Here is a 24,867-nt window from a genome sequence, read left to right as displayed (position 1 = left end):
GGGAGGTTGATGAAATTTGAATATGAACTCTGGATTAGGTAATAGTAATGAATCAATATTAAATTTTGTGGTTTGATAAATGTACTACAGTTGGGTAAAATAAGACACCTGTTCTTAGGAAAAACACTGTGAAGCATTTAAGGTTAAAAAAATGTATAACGTCTAAAGTAACACTTAAACGATTGCCCCCAAAAAGGCAAAATCAGGAGAGCAAAAGGCCGGTCAGCTGCTGCAATGCAAAATCCTAATCCATTGCCCAGTTACCAAAACTGAGACATATTTTAGACCCAGAGCCCAATGTTTGAAGGGGAGGACGTATCACAGTAAGTATATACAGTAGCTATTTTCCTAGGCACTGCATAAGGAGACATCTATGGCCATTTACCCTTACGTACACTGAGGAAAGGAGAATGCTCAGAACTAACAAAGGCTGTTGGATACAGGGTATGAGCTTATACCAATAACACAGTTCAAAAACAACATTATGACCCCCTTGTTAGAGTGGAGGCTACAGAGGCCAGATCATAGATAGCATTCTGGCCCAAGACCATTTCACAGCGGGTCCAGTGGGTCTATGTAACAGCTTTGTGGTTATTTCACCAGTCCCTGAGTGAATAAATTAGGTGAACACAGTACTTATCAGAACACTCACTTTAAGAGTCATGATGGTAGTAAAGGTCAAGTCTAAGTGCCTGAAATGGTCTCATCCAGAAAAAATTGCAATTCAAAAGTAATACCACATCCCAAGTGGACAAGAAGAGATTAGAGTCGTGCTCAGATAATTAAAGGAAGCAGGTTCATCAGCCTGTTCCATGCAAAAAAATGGATGTATCAATAATATGACAGATATCGGACTACTGTAAACTTCAAGAAATAGTAATCCTAATCAAAGTTTTATTGGTTATATTGTCTAATATGCTATATTTACCAGTACAGATCAACATGGCCCCTGGACTTTGCATGTGGCTACTGATACGGCAGATACATTCATTTTAACTCCATCAAGAAGGAGGAGAATTGATTCGCTTTCACATGGAGCAGTATATATTCATCTGCTCTCTGTCACGACATAATTCCAAGAGACTCCAATCATGTGGCTATTCTGCAGAACATAATGCAGGTCCAAGGTGATAATACTACAAACCCCTTTCATCATAGAGGCAACGGTGATTCTTCATTACCAGGTACTGTCTGATCCACCAAGTCATAAAATTGTGGGAGATAACATCAAGTTAATAGAAGTTGATGCAAGAAATGGCAAATAATCTGGATATTATGGTAAGACACATGTACAACAGGACAGAAAATAAACTCTACAAAGATTCAGGAGACTGCCACTTTATTAATTTTTTAGGAGTCCAGGGATCTGGTATATTCCAGTACATTCTCTTAAAGGTTAAGACATGTTATTGCACCTTGAACATCTTACCATTAAGAAAAAAGTCTTTGCAGACTCTACAGGGGGAATATAACACATGTGAGAATGCTACTCTGATCCATTAATCTACTGACTTAGAAGACTGCGAGCTTTGAGTAGGGCCCAAAGCAAGAGACTGCTCTGGAACAGGTTCAGGCTATGATACATGGCATACATGGCAGATACCAAGGTGCTAGAGGCACCCGTATATAAAGATGCCACATATATTCACAGTTCAGGCCCCTAGGATTCTGGAATAAGGACATGCCATTTGCAGCAGAGAACTATTCACCATTCAAAAAGCAATGCTTGGCATGTTGCTGGGCCCTGGTAGAAGGGGAATATCTAACCATGGGGCATCAAGGGACCATGTGACCAGAATTGCTTATCATAAACTGGGTACTTTCTGATCCACCAAGTCATAAAATTGCGGAAGAAGGCATAGCAGGAATTCATCAAATGATAAAAGTTGTATATTCAAAATGGGCCTGGGACAGTCAAGAAAGGAACTCAAAGAGGTAGCACAGACCTATTTTATACCTACTGCTGCTGCTCTGAGGACTTCTCCAATGGCATTATGGGGGATTCCCTATAGGCCTGGTTCACAGATGAGTTGGCTCAATATGTTGGTGCAAGCTGAAAGTTAGCTACTACTACTAGATTACATTATAGCCTCACTCCAGGGTGGGCCTTAAAGACATTGGTGAGGGGAAACCCTCCCAATGGACATAGCTTTAAACAGTGTATCTGGTCAACTTGATGTGAAGGAATAAGCAGCCTGAGGTTAGAATATGCGTAGAATCCTGTGCAGTGTTGAATATGTTGGCTGGTTGGACAGCTGCCTGGAAGGAGCACAAATGGAAGATCATGGTCAAGGAGGTCTGAGAAATAAGCATATGAATGGATCTATTGGGGTGGTCATGAAGTAGGCAGATCTTTTTCTCATTTTCATGCCCATAAGGGAGCATCCAGCACTAGAAAGACAGTGAAAAACCAGGTGGTTAAGTTGACCCAGGTGGTTAAGTTCAGCCAGCCTCTGCCCTAAGCCTCCTCATTCTTTGTACAATGGTGCCATAATAAGAATAACCATAGTGCCAGAGGTGCGGACCTCTACACATAGGTCTAAGTGAATAGTCTTGCACTCACCATAATGTTTCCAAGGTACATCCATGTTGTAGCATATATCAAAATTTCATTAATTTTTTAAAATTTATTTTTCATTGAAGTATAGTTGATTTAAAATGTGTTACTTTCTGGTGTACAGCAAAGTGATTCAATTATATATATATACTTTTTCATATTCTTTTCCATTATAGTTTATCACAGGATACTGAATATACTTCCCTGTGCTATACAGTAACACCTTGTTGTGTATCCATCCTATATATAATAGCTTGCCTCTGCTAATCCCAAACTCCCAATGCATTTCTCCCCCCCACCCCTCCCCCTTGGCAACCACAACTCTGTTCTCTATGTCTGTGAGTCTGTTTCTGTTTCGTATATACGTCCATTTGTGTCATATTTTAGATTCCACATATAAGTGATGTCATATGGTATTTGTCTTTCTCTTTCTTACTTCACTTAGTATGACAATCTCTAGGTCCATCCATGTTGCTGTAAATGACATTATTTCATTCTTTTTATGGCTGAGTAATATTCCATTGTATATATATACCACATCTTCTTTATCCATTCATCTGTCAATGGACATTTAGGTTGCGACCATGTCTTGGCTATTGTAAATAGTGCTGCTATGAACATAAGAGTGCATGTACCTTTGATTTATAGTTTTGTCCAGATATACGTCCAAAAGTGGGATTGCTGGATCATATGGCAACTCTATTTTTAGTTGTTTGAGGAACCTCCATACTGTTTTCCACAGTGGCTGCACCAATTTACATTCCCACCAACAGTGTAGGAGGGTTTCCTTTTCTCCATACCCTCTCCAGCATTTTTTATTTGTAGAGAAATTTCATTCTTTTTAATGGCTGAATAATATTCCATTTTATATACAACATTTTGTTTATGCACTCATCTGTTGATGGACACTTGGGTTGTTTGCTCCTTTTGACTATTGTGAAAAATGCTGCTATGAACATTGGTGTACAAATGTCTGTTTGTGTCTGTGCTTTAAAGTATTTGGATGCATACCTAGGAGTGGAATTGCTGGGTTATATGGTAGTTCTATGATTAATATTTTGAGGAAGTGCCAAACCTTTTTCCACAGCAGCTTCACCATTTTACTTTCTCACCAGCAATGCACTAGGGTTTCAATTTCTCAAGATCCTCACCAACAGATGTTATTTTCCATTAAAAAAATTATAGCCATTCTAGTATGCATGACATGTTATCTCATTGGGGTTTTGATTTATATTTCACTAATGACTAAGGATGTTGAGCATATTTTCGTGTACTTATTGGGCATGTGTATATCTTCTTTAGCGAACTGTCTATTCAAGTCTTTTCCCCATTTTTTAATTGGGTTATTTATTTTTGTTGTTCTTGAGTTGTAGGAATTCTTTATATATTCTGGATATTAGTCCCTTATGAAATGAATGACTTACAATTTCTTCCATTCTGTAGATGTCTTTTTACTTTCTTGATAGTGTCCTTTGATGCACAAAGTTCTTAATTTTGATGAAGCCCTATATATATATATATATATATATATATATATATTTTTATTTTGTTGCCTGTGCTTTTGGTGTCAAATTCATGGAATCACAGACAGACCCTATGTCATGATTTTCCTTGATGTATTCTTACAAGAATCTTATACAGATCTTTTTCGACTTATGATGGGGTTATATCCCAATAAAACCATTGTAAATTTAAAATACTGTAAGTTGAAAATGCATTTAATACACCTAAACCTACTGAACATCATAGCTTAGCCTGGCCTAACTTAAACGTGCCCAGAACACTTACATTAGCCTACCCTGGGCAAAATCATCTAACACAAAAGCTATTTTATAATAAAGTACTGAATATCTCATGTAATTTATTGAATATTGTACTGAAAGTAAAAAATAGAATGGTTGTATGGGTACAGAATGGTTGTAAGTATACTGGTTGTTTACCCTCAGGATGCTGTGGCTGACTGGTAGCTGCAGCTTGTTGCTTCTACCCAGCAACATGTATGGCACCACATATTACTAGCCCAGAAAAAGATGAAAATTCAAAATCGGAAGTATAGTTTCTACTGAATGAGAATCATTTTTATAACATCGTGAAGTCAAAAAATTCGAAGTCAGGGACCTTCTGTAGTTTTAGCTCTTGTTTATGTTTTTGATTCATTTTCAGTTAATTTTTGTATATGGTGTAAGGTAAAGGTGCAACTTCATTCTTTTGAATGTGAATATCTAGTTTTCCCAGCACCATTTCTTGTAATGACTGTCCTTTCTCTGTTGTATGGTTTTGGCACCCTTGTCAAAAATCAATTGACCATATGAGGGCTTACTTCTGGGCTATCTATTCTTTTCCATTGGTCTATATATCTTCCCTTAGGCCAGTACCATATTGTTTTAATTACTGTAGGTTTGTAGTAAGTTTCAAAGTCGAGAAGTGTGAGTGCGCCAAATTCATTCTTTTTCACGATTGTTTTGGGTATTCAGTGCCCTTTGCAATTCCATATGAATTTGAGGTTCAGCTTTTCCATTTCTGTGAAAAAGGCTGTTAGAAATTTGATAGAAAAGCATGTAATCTGTAGATGGTTTTAGGTAGTATTATTATCTTATAATGCTGGTCCTCCTAGCTGTAACCACGGGATATCTTTCCATTTATTGAGATCTTTATTTTGTTTCAGCAATGTTTTGTAGTTTTCAGTGTACAGGTCTTTCAGCTCCTTAGTATATTATTTATTCCTAAGTATTTAATTCTCTTAGATGCTACTGTAAATAGAACTGCTTCCATAATTTCCTTTTCAGATTGCTCACTGCTGGTGTATAGAAACAAATCTGATTTTCATGTGTTGTTCCTGTACCCCACACCTTTGCTGAATTCATTTATTAGCTCTAGTAGCTTTCTTGTGGATTCTTTGGGACTTTCTAAGTATAGGATCATGTAATCTGCAAATAGAGTTAGTTTTACCTCTCTCTTTCCAGTTTGGAAGCCTTTTACTTATTTTTTCTTGTCTAATAGCTCTGACTAGAATTTCCAGAAAAATGTTAACTAGCAGCAGTGAAAGCAGGAATCCATGTCTCATTCCTGGTCTTAGAGGGAAAGCTTTTAGTTATTTACCATTGAGTATGATGGATGTTAGCTATGGGTTTTTCATAAATAAACTTTATCACATTAACTTTATCCTACTTTTCTCAGAGTTTTTATCATGAAAGCCTGTTAGATTTTTATCAAGTGACTTTTCTACATCAGTTGAGATGATCATGTGTTTTTCCCCTGGTTCTATTAATGTGATGAATTACACTGATTAATTTTCTTATGTTGAACCACCCTTGCATTCCTGGGATGAATCCTACTTGGTCATGGTGAATAATGCTTTTAATATGCTGTTGGATTTGATTTGCTAATTTTTTTTTTTTTTTTTTTTTTTTTTTTTTTTGCGGTACGTGGGCCTCTCACCGCCGCGGCCTCTCCCGTTGCAGAGCACAGGCTCCGGACACGTAGGCCCAGCAGCCATGGCTCACGGGTCCATCCACTCCACGGCATGTGAGATCTTCCCGGACCGGGGCACGAACCCGTGTCCCCTGCATCGGCAGGCGGACTCTCAACCACTGCGCCACCAGTGAAGCCCCTGATTTGCTAATATTTTGTGAGAATTTTTGACTGATTAATTTTCTTGAGACAATAAAAGTTCCTAATTTTAATGTAGTTCATTTAGTCAACCTTTTACTTCACTGTTGTTTATCAAAATATGCCATCATAAGAATGGCAAAGGAGATGTAGCAGTATAAGACCTTATAAAACATACAGCTGATACAGAACTGGCTTCCTTTGAAAAAATAAAGAACTAAAAATCAACAAGAAAAAGCCTGACAACCCAATAGAAAATAGGGAATAAAATTGAGCCAAATCTTTAAGCTTCCCTTCCCAGAAAAGGATGTCCAAGTAGTCTATAAACATATAAAATATGCTCAGTTCATTAGTAATCAACAGAGTGCGAATTAAAATTATGAGATGCCACTAAAATTTAAGAAACATGCACATGAGCGCGCACACACACACACACACACACACACACACACAAATACCCGATATTGTCAAGGATGTAGGCAATGGGAATTCTATTAAGGTACTGATAAAAATATAAATTGTTTAAAGTACTCTGAAATACAGTTCGATATTATCTACCAAAATTGAAGATATTCTTGCCCTATGACTCAGCAATTCTACTCTCACATCTCTACCTAAAAGAAGTGTAGGCACATATATAGCAAGCAACATATACAAAAATATGCTTAGCATCATTATTTGTAATATCTCAAACTGAAAATAATCTCAAACTCACTGAAAAGTAAAATGGATCAATTATGATAAGTCAAACAATGAAATATTATGAAAGATAAACATGGATGAATTAGAACTACATGTATGTTTCCCATAAACATAATGCTGAGAAGAGAAATGCAGAACACTTCTTCTACATTACTCCAAGTAGCGTAAAAGATCAGGTACACATAAATCATACTGTTTAAGGACACATTCTAAGGAGGTAAAGCTATAAAGAAAAGCAGGAAATAACTACCATAAAATTCAGATTCTCTTTGGAAGAGAGTTGTAGTGATTATGACAGAGTCTGAATGAGGTTTTTAGGTTGATGGCTTTATTTATTCCTTGATCTTGAGGATCATTGAACAGAAGTTCATTATATGAGAAAGGATTGAGTTGTAAATGCCTGCTTTGTACAATTTCCTCAATATATATTATAGTTCACAATAAAATGTGATTAAAATGTAAAGTAGTTGGTTAAAACATAATCCTGTAATATTTGGAATTGCTCTAATTATAGGGCAACACTTTTGCCTGAAACAAGGAAGTTAGAAATGTATCTGCCAATGACAAGAGGTAAGCCTCAGTGACTGGTGTCTGCAAATTGTGCTCATTGCTGGAAGATTTTGCTCATAATATTGTTTACATTTCAAACCACTTAGTTTTGGGCTACCAGAGATGGATGTCTTGGTGACAATAGGAAAGGAGGGTTTAATAAAATTGTGGACAGATTTCTCCCATTGCTCTTCAAGGACAGAAAAACTCAGAACGCTAGAATATATATTTTAGTGTAAAAGATTGCACAACAGCCTGAGTATGATTTATTTTTCGATGAATTAGTCTTTTTAAATAGCAAGAATATACCCCTCACTCAACCTCTGAGCAAAATAGTAATGCAGATTTAAACACATATGAATCTGAAAGGGTTAAATTTCCTTTCAGATCAATCTTGTTTGAGGTCTGCTAATTAGATAAAGATCTAAAAGCTAAAGTTACAACAGTGAAGTTGTTTCCTAAATGAAGGATGAAAACATTTTACAATCATTTGAATATTCATTGTGTATCTCCTGCTAGATATTTTCTAAGAGCACTCATTTAAATAATCTCATTCAGTATTTGTGATCAACAAATGGAATTGGAATTATTTTCCAAACTTTACAGGTAAGGATATTGAAACTCCAAGTGTGTATCTTCTTTAGTGACACACTCAGAAATTGGAATGTCTGGATTTCAAGCACAGTTCTGACCCTGAGATCATTTGTTTTTGTGCCTACCTGCTACTTTTAGATACCATGCTATTGGGGTTTATCAGTCATAGTACAATTAAGGAAAAGAGATGGCATGTCAGGTAGTTCAACAAAGGGAGTTTTATATGAGAAGCTAGTCTCAAATTGTTAGAAGAGCTGAAAAAACAACAGGGAGAGGGTAGATAGCCCAGAGCTTATCAAATACAAAAAACTGCTGCAATTACTACGCTGGAAGGACTATAGCAGGAGCTGATGTTACCAGAGCCCAGGGTCTGAGTTCTTTTACAGGTGCTAGAAACTTGGAGGAGGGCCTGTTTGAGGGGCAGCACAGCTAGCTGCCAAGGAGAACCTAGAAACGTGGAGGAGTGCCCGCCTAGCAGGAGCTGAACTCATAAAATGAGCTGCAAGGTTGGAGCTGGTACTGCAGAGGAAAGCGCTGCCTTGTGGGAGCTGCAACCAGAGTTACTATGGACAGTGATAAAGATACCTCAGGAAGGAAAGAGAGAGAGGAAGACATACCTTGGCTTCTTACCTCCAGCCCCAGCCATTGGTGAAGCCCCAAAAGAACCAATTTGGCAGGGATCTGGGGAATCATCCCTCTTTGGTCTGTGACATAGAGCAGAGCAGAGCACGGGAAAGTGGGGGAGGAGGTGGACCTAAGTGAAGAGGAAAATTATCAAATCCCAAGTCTAGCTTTGTAGCCTACTTCAAATTAACCTGGCCCCAAGAGGAGATGGTAAGTAGAAATTACCTGAATTACCTAAGCAGGCTCATGTTAGAATCATTAATTTAATATATAATATTTATTCTTTGTTCCCCAAGAAAATAAATCATCGTGTAAGTTGAATAAATCCACACTTGCCGCTTCAGTTAGAAAGAAGTCTAAATAAGTAGCACTGCACAAAAATGATAAGAAAGCAAGCTGAAACGTAAGAAGCAAAGAAAGATGCCTGCTATCATATAGGACTGATTAAAAATCATATAGTAGAGGAATGTGGAAGAGTCTAAAAATAAGACTAAGTCTTAACATTGCCTGTTAATGCTCATAAGGGACATTGATTTGAATGATAATTCCAATTGCTGGTTTTGCTAATGTCTGAATAGTGCTTTCAGAAATCAATTCTTTTGTTATATAAAGTAGCAGCTTATAAATTGGGGGTGGGGAATTCACATTTGAAACAAAAGAGTTGATTTCTAATTCTAGGTGGTGGAAAATATAGATAGCACCAAGAAATTCAAGACAAAAAAGAAAAAGGAAAAGGAAAAAAGCCATGAAAGACAAATGCAAAAGAAACGGGAAAAACACAGGGGTGGTATTTCATTAGAATACATAAGGGATACAACGTTTGTGTTTTCTTTCCTATTCCTTTTTTTGTAGTTATCCAAACTGATTGAATCTAGAAAGAGGGATACCAGGAACATCTGGTATATAATTTTCCTTACAAGCACCTAGGCAGTGCTACCCAATAGAACTTTATGGGATGATGGAATAGTTATAAATCTGTTCTCTCCAATACAGTAACCATTGACCACATGTGGCTATGAAGCACCTGAAATGTGGCTATTATGACTGAGGAACTAAATTTCAGTTTTGATTTAATTTTAAACAATTTTCACTTAAATTTAAATAGCACATGCAACCAGCAATTACATTTTTGAGGCAGCACAGACCAATGCTATTTTTCAAACTTGATAGAAAGATGTCTTCCTTCCACAGTGAATAACTTCAAGGACAGTTTTGGAGCATTGAGCTAAAAAGGTGATTCCTTTCTACCAATCAGAACAGCTAAATTATCCCTGGTAGGGTCACAGTCAAATTTCCCACATATTCTTCTATCCTCTAAATTGATAGTAAACTATTTAGAATTATAGTGCAGACACTTCTAAGGCTAGGATAGGCATTTGTTACCTATTTCATATCTTTCAGTGTCTGCTATGAAACTATGATAAAAAGTGGGGACTAAATAAATATTTTCTGACAGCATTTTGAAGACCTCAGAAAACTCCATTAAGGTCTATAGTGGAAAACTGAAAACAAAATGAAACTAAATTATAGAAATTGCTTTTTCCATTTATTCAATTTCAGCCGCTTTTCACCACCTCCACTGCTACAACTTTGGAACCATCCTCTCTTGCCTGGATTATTGCAGTACAATCTCCTAACTGGTCTTCTGTTTTTATCCTTTCCTCCTTACAGTCTCTTCTCAACACTGTGGCCAGTGATGTTTTATGCCTTTTTATTTTCCACAGTCTCTTTTTAAATAAATTTTTAAATTTATTTACTTATTTTTGGCTGAATTGGGTCTTTGTTGCTGCACGGGCTTCCTCTAGTTGCAGTGAGCGAGGGCTACTCTGTTGAGGTGTGCCGGCTTCTCATTGCAGTGGCTTCTCTTGTTGCAGAGCACTGGCTCTAGGTGCGTGGGCTTCAGTAGTTGTGGCACACGGGCTCAGTAGTTGTGGCTCGTGGGTTTTAGAGCGCAGGCTCAGTAGCTGTGGCGCATGGGCTTAGTTGCTCTGCGGCATGTGCAGTCTTCCGGACCAGGGCTAGAACCTGTGTCCCCTGCATTGGCAGGCGCATTCTTAACCACTGCACCACCAGGGAAGTCCACCAGTGATATTTTAAAATAGAAGTTAGACCATGTCACTCCTCTAGTCAAAACCCTCTAGTAACTCCATTTTATTCAGAGTCAAAAGTCAAAGTTTACAATGGCCTAGGATGCCCTACATGGTCTGCATCCCCCATTTCTCTGATCTTCTCTTCATTTTTCTCCCCCGTTCACTCTGCCCCAGCCACATTGGCTTCTTTGCTGTCACAAACACATAAGGCACCCTCTTCTCTTAGGGCCTTTGTACTAACCGTTTCCTTTGCCTAGAACATTCGTACACCAGAGTATTGTTTATCTTTCCCATGGCTGTCTTCTTCCTCTCGAGCTTTTGCTCAATTCTCACTTCCCCAAGGATGATACTCTGACCACTCTATTTAATTCTGCACCTTGTTCTCAGCACCTCCAGCCCTCCTGATTTCCCTAACCTTCTTCTGCTTCGGTTTCCTTTTCCTACAGTACTCATCAGCTTTAACATACTAGAACATTTATTCATTTATTATGTTTATTTTTCACCATCTTCCTTACTCCAGTAGAATGTAAACTCTAGGAAGGCAGCACATTTTGCCTGTTTTGTTCACTGATGAATCCCAAACACCTTGAAAACTGCCTAACACACAATAAGCACTTTACAAAAGTATACTAAATATAGTACCGAACGTTTATTAATCAAGATCATATGTCTATGATTTATATATATGAATGTATATGTATGGAATAATTTTAATGAATTAAACTTTTATGAGTAAATACATCTGACTGCTAGTGTAACATGAAATTTGCCATGTCAGAATTTTGTAAACGAAATCATAAAGTTTCTTTAGTAAATGTTAATTTGTTTCAAAGTGTTTTAACGGTGATATAAAATCCTAGATGTGTTCAAGTGGGCTAAGATAATGATATTAAAGAAAATTCTAATTTCCTTGATGCTCAACCCCTTCCGTCTTTAACACTTACGGCGCTTCATTAAAATGCATGTTGTATTTAATTTTCCAGGAAATTTCAGAGCATAAAAGAAGTACATACATTCAAAGCGATTTCCAGTTAAACTAGCTGAAACTTTTAAAATGTAAGTCCATGTCTTTTTAAATAGAGCCTGTGTCTTTTCTAGATGTGGGGCTGCTCTTGGCATGCTTGCACAGGTCAGTGTGTTCAGAATAGTCAGAATACCTTTATCCTTTGCTTGGTTCTCCTATTTCCTAAACCCTTTATCACATTCTGTACCCTCTCCAAGTTACTGATATTGATTTCAAAGCCCCATAGCAGACATAGTATTCTCATAACACTTGACCACTGCTGACAGCTGTGGGAGGAAAGCTTGCTGTTTTTAGAGCCTCTGCTTCAGTGTACACATCCCATTTTCATCCCTCCTTTCTTAAATGAATTATATTACTGACAAATTTAACTTTAAACCCATAAATAATCCTTGGAATATTTTTCTGGCAACTACTTCAAAGCTGGTTATTTCTGATTGTGTAGTCATGGAAATCACGTTTTATCCTTAAAATTATTCTATACTTATCAATGTTAAAATTAGCATTTTTTCTCTCCTTCTACTTGTGAAGGTCAATTTTCCCTCTCATCTTGTTGTCAAAACTTGTGTTTCCAGTAAAATTTACAGTCTAATATGAACCATCTCTCTCCCCACATGAGTATAAACCCTTTGAGGACAAGGTTATGTCCCATTCATTTTTGTATTCCCTACAGAATTTAGCACGTAACAGGTACTCCATTCCACCTAGCACCAACATAGCCTGGTCCCTCATTATCTCTCACCTGGACTGTAACTTCCTAACTAGTCTCCCCACCTCTGGTTTCTTCATAACTGACCTGGGCTACAGACATAGTAAATTACATGTAAGTAGTCTGAATATAACCTGTTCTATCTGCCAATACACATGCTACTCCCTCTCACCGAAGTGTTTTTCACCCAAATCTGCCTGGCTCAATCCTGCACATCCTTCCAGCTTCAATTATTATATTACTTCCTCTGCAAAGGCACCTTGGATGCCTCAGAGTGGCACTACAACCTTGAGCTTAAGGGCTCAGACTCTGAAATCAGATGGCTGGGGTTGGTTTATCTTACCTCGTACTAGTTGAATAACCTTAGGAAAGTTATTTAGCCTTTCTGTACCTCAGTTTCCTTAACTGGAAAGGAAAATAATGGCATCAATTTCATCAGGTTGTTGTAAGGATTAAATAAGTTAATATATAAAAAGAGCTTGGAACAGTACCTGTCTCATAATAAGCAGTAAATGAATGTTAGCTCTTATTATTAGTACAGTAGATATACTGACATTGCTAGTTTGTTACCACTCTGGTCCCTTAAGCAGAGTTCAGTATATAATTTTATTATCTTTGTTTAACACTGATTTTTAAGTGGACATGTAACTGACATATAACATATTAGTTTCAAGAGTACAACATAATGATTTGATATATGTATATATTGTGAAATGATCACCACAGTAAGTCTACTTAATATCCATCACCACAAGGTTACAAATTTATTTATTTTTCTTGTGATAAGAACTTTTAAGATCTACCTTCTTGGCAACTTTCAAATATGCAACACTGTGTTGTTAACTATAGTCACCATGCTGTACATTACATACCCAGACATATTTATTTTATAACTGGAAGTTTGTAGTTTTTGACCACTTTTACCCATTTTGCCAGACTCCCACCCCCATTCTGGCAGCCACCAATCTGTTCTCTCTATCTAGGAGTTCAGGGGTTTTTTGTTTGTTTTTTTAACATTAATTTTAAATTATTTTTACCTCCTGACCAAACCATGAGCTGACTGAGGACAGATATTTTTACTCAGTCATCTGCTGGATCTAGCACAGTGCTTAATATTCAAAAGAGCACAATACATATTTTTGGAATGACTTAACAAGCAATCTGAATTATCTTTTTTTTTTTTTTTAAATCAGGGGTGATATTATTATTTATTTATTTATTTATGGCTGTGTTGGGTCCTCGTTTCTGCGCGAGGGCTTTCTCCAGTTGTGGCAAGGGGGGGCCACTCTTCATCACGGTGCACAGGCCTCTCACTATCGTGGCCTCTATTGTTGCGGAGCACAGGCTCCAGACGCGCAGGCTCAGTAATTGTGGCTCACGGGCCCAGTCGCTCCGCAGCATGTGGGATCCTCCCAGACCAGGGCACGAACCCGCGTCCCCTGCATTGGCAGGCAGACTCCCAACCACTGCGCCACCAGGGAAGCCCTGAATTATCTTTTTAATGAAACCATCAACATCTAATGATTAGTTCCTAATACCTGACCAAGGAATGCATGATAATTTTAAAGTATCACGCTTAAAAAGCTGTGTTGATAGTCATCTTTCATCAGCGTCAGGAGCTATGCCAGTCACTGTACTGAATATAATGTTTCCTTCTAAACCAACCCTATGAAATAGATTCTATTAAGACATGAGAAAGCTGAGACACAGAAGACTCAAGTAATTTTTTCCTTAGCATAAAGGAATTCAAGAATATAACACTTTGTTTCCTGCCAATTCAACATTCATTCACTGGCCGTTCTACATCCATGTTTAACCCTCACAGGAAAAATAAAATGCTTCAATCATCAATGTTTCATATTGAAAGCGACACTTTTAAAGTATTATTTCAGTACTTCTGGACAATAGTCAACACCTGATGTATGCAAGCAACTTCTACTAATGGCAATAGAAACACAGGGTGTTTGAGATATTTTATTTTCCTAATGAACTGTGTTGCATGAAAACCCTAACGCTGAAATGAATTACTTTAGATAGCTGGGGCCTTATAACTCATCTGTGCTCATGGTCCATTTTCCATGTTTAGAAACAAACATGTTCCTCTGACCCTTAAAGATTTTATTTTATAATGATAATTCATTATTAACCCCATTTTAATTATAACCTAAAATCTACTACTATTATATTTTAAATTAATAACTCACATTTAGCTATTAGTAAATTATCTCAAATTGATCCAAAAATATAAGAATAGAAAAACAGTGTGTTTATTCATTCATTCATTCATGTGACTCTGGAAAATCAGACATGTATCCTGCTGAACCTAAAGGAGGAAGCGTGTAGCCCCAGGAGGTGCTGGCAGCTTTATTGGTCCAAAGATTAAGGATGAGGAACTGACCAAAACAGAGAAACCAGCTATACTGGGTGGGCCGAATGCACCTAAAACCACTTCTGTAAAATTAAACAGAGGCTCTTCATTTTCTGAGCAGCCAAAATTGACAAATGACAAATGTACATTCTACAAGGTCCCTTTCACAATGTTTGAAACTGAAGGCAATCAGAATATTCAACCCCAAATATGCCACTTTGGCATAAGGATTATTCTGAGCTGAAGGCAATTGAGAGTCAACAAACACAGGAAGAGTTCTCTCCCCTCTCCTTATCTTCCTAAAAGTTGGGTATGAATTTCCCTTTGAGGATAGTGCTCCCTCTTCCAGCCCCAGTACCAGGGAGACAAGAGGAACTCTTATCGTCAAAGACTGGGGTTGACACCAAGATGAGTTTGCATAAACAGACATTACAAAAGTAGCCTTTATCTTCCGTTATTTCCCCCATATATTTCTTAATTACTTTCCCGTAATTTATCACCCCTTGAAGCCTAACCCTCATTCCTTTGTTAAAAGGTACATAAGCCCCCAAGTCCAACTGCTTGAGTTTCACTTCTTTTCTCTAAACTCCTGTGCATGTAAGTATTCATAAAAATTGTGTGCCTTTTCTCCTGTTAATCTGTCATTTATTAGTTTAATTCGAAGGGCCACAGGTTCAGAACCTGAAAGAGGAGAGGAAAAGTTTTTCCTCCCTAACAGGACAAAGTTAGAGTCTTACCTAAAGCTGTGGCTGTGTTTTTTTTGGTCGTCGTCGTTTTTTGTACAGTGTGATTACATGGTTTATTAGATTAACCTTTTAATTTAAGCCAGTTTGTTTCAAATTAATCTGTTGCTTTTGCCCTGAAGAGTTCTTATTAGTACTTAGGGCTTCTAAATTTTCTCCATTGTGGGGTCCCTATTCCAGGAATATAAAGAGCTCTATAGCTTAACTTTGAGGAGTGAAACCCTACTTCTTATATTCTAGTAAGGTTATTATTACCCAGCTATATATTGTTACCCAAATTATCTGCTTGACTGGACCTCTCCATGTCACTATCTGGGTTTTCCATTAGCATGTTCTTTCCATCTTTGAGCATACCACCCTGGACCAACACACAACTACAGGTGGCACCATTCACAATAAGCATCCAGTTCAAGCCATGAAGTACATAGCATATGGGACTGGTTGAACATGGCAATCCCGACCACACCCCTTATTATTTGACCATTACTTGGGTTATTTTTACCCTGGCTTTTTTTCAGAAATTATTTCATGTAGCTTAAATAATCTATACAATTAAATTCAAAATTTTAAAAAATTTAAACTTTTATTTACAAGTGTACCCAAATTTTAAAGAAAAAATGATTAGCTCAAAAAATAGAGGCATCCTATTGTTCTCAGCTTTCTAGTAGCCAATCTGCAAGGGGGAAGTGGCCATTTACCCAGGTAACATTGTCCACGCATTAAAAACAAAACAATTGCTTATGTGAAACAAAACTACTCATGGAATTCAAACTAGACATGATATCCCCAATGTTGGTTCAGATTCTGGGAGAAGCAGACACTAAGACAGGATTAAATAAGGCAGAGATTTATTGGGAGAAATGGCTATGGAAAGGGGGGAGGGTACTGAAAGAAGTTTAGCAGACCACTATGCAATTTGGACACCTGTGGAAGACAGATGGAAGGAAGGTTGGGTAGGAAAAGTCTTAGACTGCAGTACAGTTTTAAGAAAGTTTCAGTATGGTTGATGGGGAGTCCTTGAGCCAAAGTTGCTCCTTAGAGAAGTCCTATACCTTGCAGGAATCATTGGCTAGAAGCAACCTGTGGGAAGTGCTGTGATGGATTCAGAGCTCAACAGCCGAGGCTATTGATCAATTATGTCCCACAGTAGGAGATTTGTGAGCAACATTTTCATGGCTGCCATACCCCCACCCTCATTTCTATGAGTTTGAAAAGGTGATGACCACTAAATGTAAATGATTTACTTGAACCAAGTCTGAAACTTTATGTACCTTGGAAACTGATACTTCCCAATTATTTTAACCTTTATGACCAGCTGGATTTGCCCTTACTCAAATTATACTGGCAATGAGTTTTATAAGTCCTGAAATATGAGAATCCATGCCCCATGGAACTGGCATTCTAGTGAAGGTTATAGACATGTCAGCAATGAAATATAATACAAGGTGAAAGGAAATGCATGTTTAATAAAGGTATAAACAATGTATTGTGGAGGGGCAGGGAGGAATGGGAGGTTTCACAAAGCTGGTATTTCATAAGGGACTTCACAGATGAGTAGTGTTCCAAAGCAGATTAACTGAAAGTAACTCAACTAATATGCATTTATTGTTTGAAGTAATGAGAACTAATGAGTTAATGTAGATCTGTAGTTCTCAAGCTTTAGTGCACATCAGAATCATCTGGAGGGCTGGTTAAAACACAGATTACTGAATCTACCCCCACCCACAGAGTTTCTGAATCAGTAGGTCTGGGAATAGAGCCTGAGAATTTGTATTTCTAACAAGTTCCCAGATGCTGCTGACATTGTTGCTCTGGGCAGCACACTTGGAGAACCAAGCAAGTAATACAAGAATAGTGGTGTTTTAGAATATGAGTTAATGAGTATGAGAAATACTCATATGCGTAATGAGTATGCACTCTCATACTTCTCTCCCTTTAATTAACCTGGAACATGTTATCCATCACTGGATTATTATCAAGAGCACAGGAGCTTTGGAACTGAGCAAGCCTGGGTTCAAGATAGGAATTCTTGGGCTTTGATTTTTTTGCTTGATTGTTTTTTGTGCTTTTGGATTCATTACCTCCCATATCCCCAACCACTGGCAATCACCCATCAGTTTCTGTCCCTAGAGTTTTGCCTTTCCCAGAATGTTACACAAATGGATGAATATAGTGTGTAGATTTTGGGGTCTGGTTTCTTTCACTTGCCAACATGCATTTGACATTTTTCCATGTTCTTACAGATATCAGTATTTCATTCATTTGTATTGCTGAGTAGTATCCCATTGTATGCACACACCACACTGTCTATCCATTCATCAGCTGAAGGACATTTTCATCATTTCCAAATTTTGGCGTTATGAGTAAAGCTTCTGGAAATATAATAATTTCACTTAGGTAAATATCTAAGAGTGAAGTTTCTACGTCATGTGGCAAGTGTATGTTTAACTTTATAAGAAACTGCCAAACTGTTTTCCAACATGGCTGTACCATTTTGCATTTCCACAGTGATACATGAGAATTCCAGTTTCTCCACATGTTTGCCAGTATTTAATATTGTCAGTTTATTATTATTTTAAAATTTAAGCCACTCAAATAAGTATATGGTGGTATTTTGTTGTCGCTTTAAGCTTCCCTAATGATTAATGATGTTAGTATCTATTCATGTGCATATTCGCAATCCATATACTCTCTTTGGTGAAATTTTGCTTTGGTGTTTCTAGTATAGATAACTTATAACACTCTACTCTCAAGTAATATATCACTTCACCTGTAGTAGAAGAACCTTTAAATAGTACAATTTATTTACTTTCTCCTGGTCCCTGTGTTATTGTCATACAGTTTATTTTTACATCTGTTGTAAATACCACAATACATTGTTATTATTTTTTATTTAAGCATTCAATTATCTTTTAGTGTAATTTAGAACATAAGAAAACACCATTTTGTATTTACTCACATATTCCCGAATTCTGGTGTTATTTGGTCTTTTGTACAGATGCAGATTTTTATGTGGTATCATTTCCTTTTACCCAAAGATCTCCCTTTAAAATTGTATGTCTGGCCAGCCCCTACCCCAGCAGACTGGATGCAGTCAGCCTGCCCCTACTTCACTGTGACCAAAATGCTGTGATTAAAAATGCTGTTATGTCAGAGAAAATGCAACAGGACTTGGTGGACTGTGCTACTCAGGCATTGGAGAAATATAGAGACGGATATAGCAGCCTATATTAAGAAGGAGTTTGAAAAGAAGCACAATCCCACCTGGCACTGAATCGTGGGGAAGAACTTCAGTAATTACATGACACATTAAACCAAATACCTCATCTACTTATACCTGGGCCAAGTGGTCATTCTTCTGTTCAAATCTGGTTAAAAGCACAGACTGTCCCACACACCCAGTGATACATCCAAAAACAAGGACTACAGCCTAAATTCCAAACACCGGACTTAAATCTTCAGCCTTGCCTAAGGCAACACCTCGATCTTTGAACATTTTTTGTGTTGTTTTATACAAGGCATTCTCTGTACTAATTTGTTGTGGTTCTAAAACAATTAATAAAACAACTTACATTTGTATATATGTTCTATTCCTTAACTCTCTGCCACGTATTTTCCCTCCTCATAGTCTATTTCTTTCAAAAAAAAATAGATACATCTGTTAGAGAAATGTGTGTTTTAAAATAAATAAATACAAATAAAACTGCATGTTGGCTAGTGATGATTTTGCTTTTTGTATGTTTGAATAAATATTTCACTTTTATTACTGAAATATATTTTTACTGGCTATATCATTCAAGGTTGATGTTATTTTCTTTCAGTACTTTAAAGATACTGTTCCACTGTCTCCTGATTCATACTGTTTCCAAAACAATAGTCTGCTATAATTCTTATATTTGTTTCTTTCTGCAAAATGTGTTCCCCCCTCTTTGTCACTGGTTTTAAGCAATTTGATTATGATGAGTCTTGGTGAAGTTTTCTTCATTTTTTTTCCTTGGGGTTTGATCCTTTTAAACTTGCTTTTGAGCTTTGTTAAGCAGGACCAGAGAAGCCTTTGGTCTAGGTCTTATCTTGCCCCTTAAGTGAGCCAATATCCTTCTGAATAGTCTACCTGATACCTCGCGTATTATAATTTTTCGACTCAGGCTGGTGAGAACACCAATAATTTCTGTTCCACTTAAGCCTGGAGATTTTTCTGCCTGCTTCTTTCAGGTTATTCGTCCCTTGGCTTCAGGTAGCTTCCTCATGTGAATGTTCTGATACTCAGATGAAGACTCAGTGGAGGGGGGGGTTGGTGCTTCTGCAGATCTTCAGAGATTTCTCACTGCAACTCTCTCTTCTCCTTTACTCTGCCCTGTGAACTCCTTACCCTGATGTTCCCAAATTCCCAAGTCCATCTCTTCAACTCAGGTACACTGCTGGGCTCACCCTGACTTTCACCACCCTGTGTTCTGGTCTGAAAACTCTCTCTAGGTATTACACTGAGTGATCATAGGACTCACTTCATTTGTTTCCTTTCTTTCAGAGATCATTGCTCTACACATGTGATGAGAAACATATTTCCCATTTCAAACAATGGGAAATCAGCTCCAACTTAGCATTTCTGCTTAGAACTTTTCACTTCAGGAATGTATTACTGATATTAAGTGGGAGATATCTGTATTATGTACTAGAAGAAAGGGCTGTAAGGATCCAGAGCCTTATTAAGGCAAGAGATCTAGGCATTATTAACAATTGTGTTGCTAGCTCTTATCACGAATTTTGTGGGAAATTGTACTCTTTCCCCTTTTTTTTCAAAACAATTATTTTAAAGGTATTTTTAAGTTTGTTGTTGTTTTTGTGTTTTTAAAAGGGCTATTCTCTGTTTTCTCTTTTGCTTTGACGAAAAGGTCAAGGTAATCTGAGCTGGTGCTGGAGAGACGAGAAACCAAGAGAAACTGGAAAGAATCCAAGTAACTTTTGGTAAATGTTAGCAATTTTGTAAAAATACATATAATATTAGTGCTTACATATACATATAATATAGCTACAATTTTAAAGCTATTAAATTAATAAATTGAAAAGAGTATGACATGATGTTCTATGTTATTTTTCTGGAAGCAATAAGATGACAGTAATTAAAATACTTTTCATGACTGTATTACTTTCCATGAGGTTATTCCTTACTTTCCCTATTAAACTGTGAGTGCACATTGAGTTACTGGTGTTTAACTTTTGTGTCTCACGCAACACCTAATATATGAAGCACTCAATATTTTTTTATTTGGCTGAACGACTGATTTGACTATGAATAAACTGATTAGGAAACCTCTAGCTCCTCAATGACCAACTGACCGATTTAGTGTTCCAAAAGTTCTTCTTTCCCTAAAAGGATTATATTTTCCTGAGTTTTTAATTCCAGAAAAACATTTCAACTCCCATTCTTAAGTCTTTGTACTTAATAACGTTGTCTCTGTCCGGAGGACTCATACAACCCCTGTCCATCTGCTAAGATACCTCACTACTTTTCTACCTGATACCTGATCAGTGTATCCTCCTCTGAGAAACCTTCACTATATCTAAAATATCACTGATCACATGCTGACCCAAGAATCTGCTTTTCTTTGAGAGCTACCTGGGAATATGATATGTTCTTATATATATGTGTCTGTATAGTATATACCTTATATTTGTGAGATGTACACATACACACACACATTTAATTTGTCATTTGTTTCTCCCACTAGAATGTAAGCTCCTTGACAGTAGCAACAGTTTTTGATGACCACTTTATCCCCAGGGTACAGAAGAGGGAGACACAGAGGAGACATTCAGTTAATATTTGTCAAGTGAATGAATAGATGAGGTAAGAAGTGGATGATACACTTCGTTACCAGAAGCTTCCTCATCAATTCTTTTAGTAATACAGGACACATCTGCTTTCAGTGATAAGGCAGGCTAACTCCTCTGAAAAACTGCCTGTTACAAATCACCTAGATATGCTGGATAAACATGACCAACCGGTATTTAATTATATAGCTGAGCTTTCAGGAAGCTAAGGGAAATCATCAGGAGCCATACAGAAATGAAGAGGAAGCTACGAATCAAATGATATAATGAAGCTGAAACTACGCTCTTTGTATTTGGGAAATTCTGTGCCTTTCTCAGTATCCAAGACACTTGCACCTCCATAGCTGGTTGAAGGAGAGGGAAACAAGTCCTTTGCTCCTAGCAAGAAGTGGAACAGGGAACAGGCAAAGGTGGAACAAGAAAAACCCCAGGCCAAGCCAAGATCTTCACCTTCAGTGAAAGTATGAATTAGACAAAAAAAAAACCCAACCTCCTGTCAAGGGCCAATGACAAGTACAATTACCTATCTAGGTTTGGGTTCTGGGAAGGAAATTTTAAAATGGTTTCACTGAGATTTCACAACTTCATTCCTGCTCTCACTTATGATATGAGTTCCTATTTTTGCTACCACATAGTCTGTAAAACTTCATGCCACAAAATTAAAGACATTCTAAGTTGTTAGTAATTTGGGCCACCTCACACAGGTAAAATGCATCGCCTTTCTGGAAGAAGTTAACCTCAAAAAAGGACTCACCAGCTGTCCTTACATAAAATTCGTTGAATTGAAGCTCCGAATAAGCAAAAGTGAGGAGGGAAGAAAAGGACAGATTTTGATGACCAAGAAATTGAGATATTAAAATTATCAGATAAAGATGATAAAATAAGTATGTGTAAGATGTTTAAAGAAATAAAAATGACTGAGAACTTTCTGAAGATGATTATCACACTTGGGAAAAACAACATAAAAATATACAAAATAATATTCTATATTGTTTAGGGCTATATAAATGTGGGAATAAGAAAATGAAAAACATTATTATAAGCACTAAATTCAGGATAATGATGCCTCTGCAAAGCAATAGAGTCAGGAAGAAGACAGAGTCATGTAATCTCAGATAATATCTTGACATGGCATAATCTGTATTTTAGAAGAACCGATTTCAAAGGCCAGTAGTAGTATTTCCCAGTTAATCAGGTATAATTTTAAAACTTATCTGTGATACACTTTTAGAATTGCATTCAGTTATTAGGATATTTAGATCATGGACAAAAATACACAAACTTTTCTAAAACAGGAGTTTAGAATTGCCCAATGATTGTAGTTATCTTATAATTTTTACAAATTCCTTCTCAGTTGATTGGACACAGTACTGTTGTTATGGGTCTTGGGTATTCAAGACAGTTACCATATCCTTTCCCACAGCCCCATCCTCACACACACCTGCATTTTAGGATTATTAATGATATACAGGTAGAAAAATGTGGACAAAGCACAAATGAGTGGTATAATAATGATCCTAGGTAAGATTTATGTTAACCTAGAATTGGTCAGGATCTGCAAATTAAAATGTTTCTATTAGAGCTACTTTAATATTTCATGCATATTTGACTTGAAGATAGAATAAAAATAAGATTTACTGGGTGGCAGATGGGTTAGTATATCAGCTCATATGGGAACCAAGGCTCTCAAACACGGCTATACATTAACATCATTTGGCAAAGTTTAAAACGTACTGATACCCGGGCCTCAGCCCCAGAGAATCTGACTGGATTGGTTTAGGGTAGAGTCTAGGCAATGATATTTGTTAAAAATTTCCCATATGACTCTAATGTGCAACCAGGAATTGAGGCCCACTTTCTTTGAGCAAAATGGCATGGACATGGCAAGTGTGTCTCCCTGAAACCCTGAGAATGAAATTGCAGTTTCAGGATCAATTTAGCACTCTGAGTGGTCACTGTCAACTTCTGTGATTAGCCTGGAAATGGTTTGAAACCTATTTGTTACCCCTGCCTGAGAACTGCAGGAATGCTTTTAGATTGAGGTAAGAAAATTAGGAATATTGGAAGATTCTTATCCCTATATATTCAGGTATCTAGAATCACCATAAATATTTTCCTGATACAAATAACGTGAATATTAGGACTAAAAGTAGACATTTTAATGTCAGATAGTTATTTTAATTTCAGAAATCCTAGAAGTATGGTGTTCTAAGAACCTAATTTTGACAGTAGTGTTGGATACTTTTTAAAAAATTAAAATGTCTATTAGCTCCTATTTTTTTCTTTTCTCCTATTTCCAAGCCCCTTCATAATCCTTACCAAATGCTTTGTTCTTTAATGTCTAATATTTTTTAACAGTTAGATGAAGTTTATAAAATGCCCTGTTCTAATCCTAGTTTCTGAGAGTGAATTCCCAAATTAAATTCCTGTCCATAATAAAAATAACTTTATGTATTGATTATGATGTGACAGACATAACCACTGAATATGTATTATCCCATTTAATCTTTATGATATTATAATTATTTGCCTTTACAAATAAGAAAAAATAGACTCAGACTTAATAACTTACATGAGATCACACAGCACGACTCTGAATCTCCTGAGTCTAACCATTTTGATATATGAACACTTTTAAGTTGGTTTTGCAATCTAGCTATGTAATGTAAGCATAGATTCATTGATTCACTAATTACCTAATTACTACAATTCATTTTATTAATTATCTCAATAATATTTATTGAGTGCCTACTATATGCTAGGCACTTATTGAGCTCTGGATATACGGTTGTGAACAAAAGAGATGAAGTCCCTGCTCTCATGGACCTGTAGAAACTGAAGTTTCAAGGCAAAGAAACTTGATTAGATGTGTCCAGTCATGTCCAAATGAATCAAAAAGAGAAACAGGTATTAGCTTCTAAGATCCACCAATTAGTTGCTAGGCCATTTTGTCAATTTCAACAACCTGAGAGCATTGCATTATTCCACCACTCAGTCATGCATCAGCAGGGATGAGGACAGAATATGTAGTTATATGGAATAATGAGGACCTGGCATACTATAATTATTTCAGAGTAAAGTGATTCAAAAAATAGAACCATTGAAACCTTGGGTAAAAGAAACAAAATCAAGGAGAAAAATCTCATCCGATTTAAAGGTTAAAAGAAAACACAGGGACAAAAGATTTTCAAATTGCTTACAACTTTTTTTAGAACTTAGTTTTGTTCATCTAAATTGATCAAAGTTACTCTGAAGTGACAATGATATAAATTGTATACATATCTCTAATGTCAGAAAACAGAGACACAACTAAGCTGGCATGCAGACTGAGCACATGGTTAACTTACGGTGTAAAATTTTTCTAGATGACCATAATCTGAAGAATTCTAAACAGATAGGCTTTAAATTTAGATTATTTGGGAGAGAAGCTAATCATTTAGAAATAATTTTGTTGCAAATATGCATTTCTCTA

General features: G+C 36.8%; 1 pseudogene; it reads left to right on the top strand.

Annotated features, from left to right (window-relative positions):
• Nucleotides 1–2,208: 2,208 nt before the first annotated feature.
• On the top strand, nucleotides 2,209–18,942 carry LOC101334762 (dynein light chain 1, cytoplasmic-like; annotated as a pseudogene).
• Nucleotides 18,943–24,867: the final 5,925 nt, after the last annotated feature.

This window comes from Tursiops truncatus, chromosome X (assembly GCF_011762595.2).
Source record: "Tursiops truncatus isolate mTurTru1 chromosome X, mTurTru1.mat.Y, whole genome shotgun sequence".
Taxonomy (NCBI): domain Eukaryota; kingdom Metazoa; phylum Chordata; class Mammalia; order Artiodactyla; family Delphinidae; genus Tursiops; species Tursiops truncatus.
This window is presented reverse-complemented; position numbering and strand designations above follow the sequence as displayed.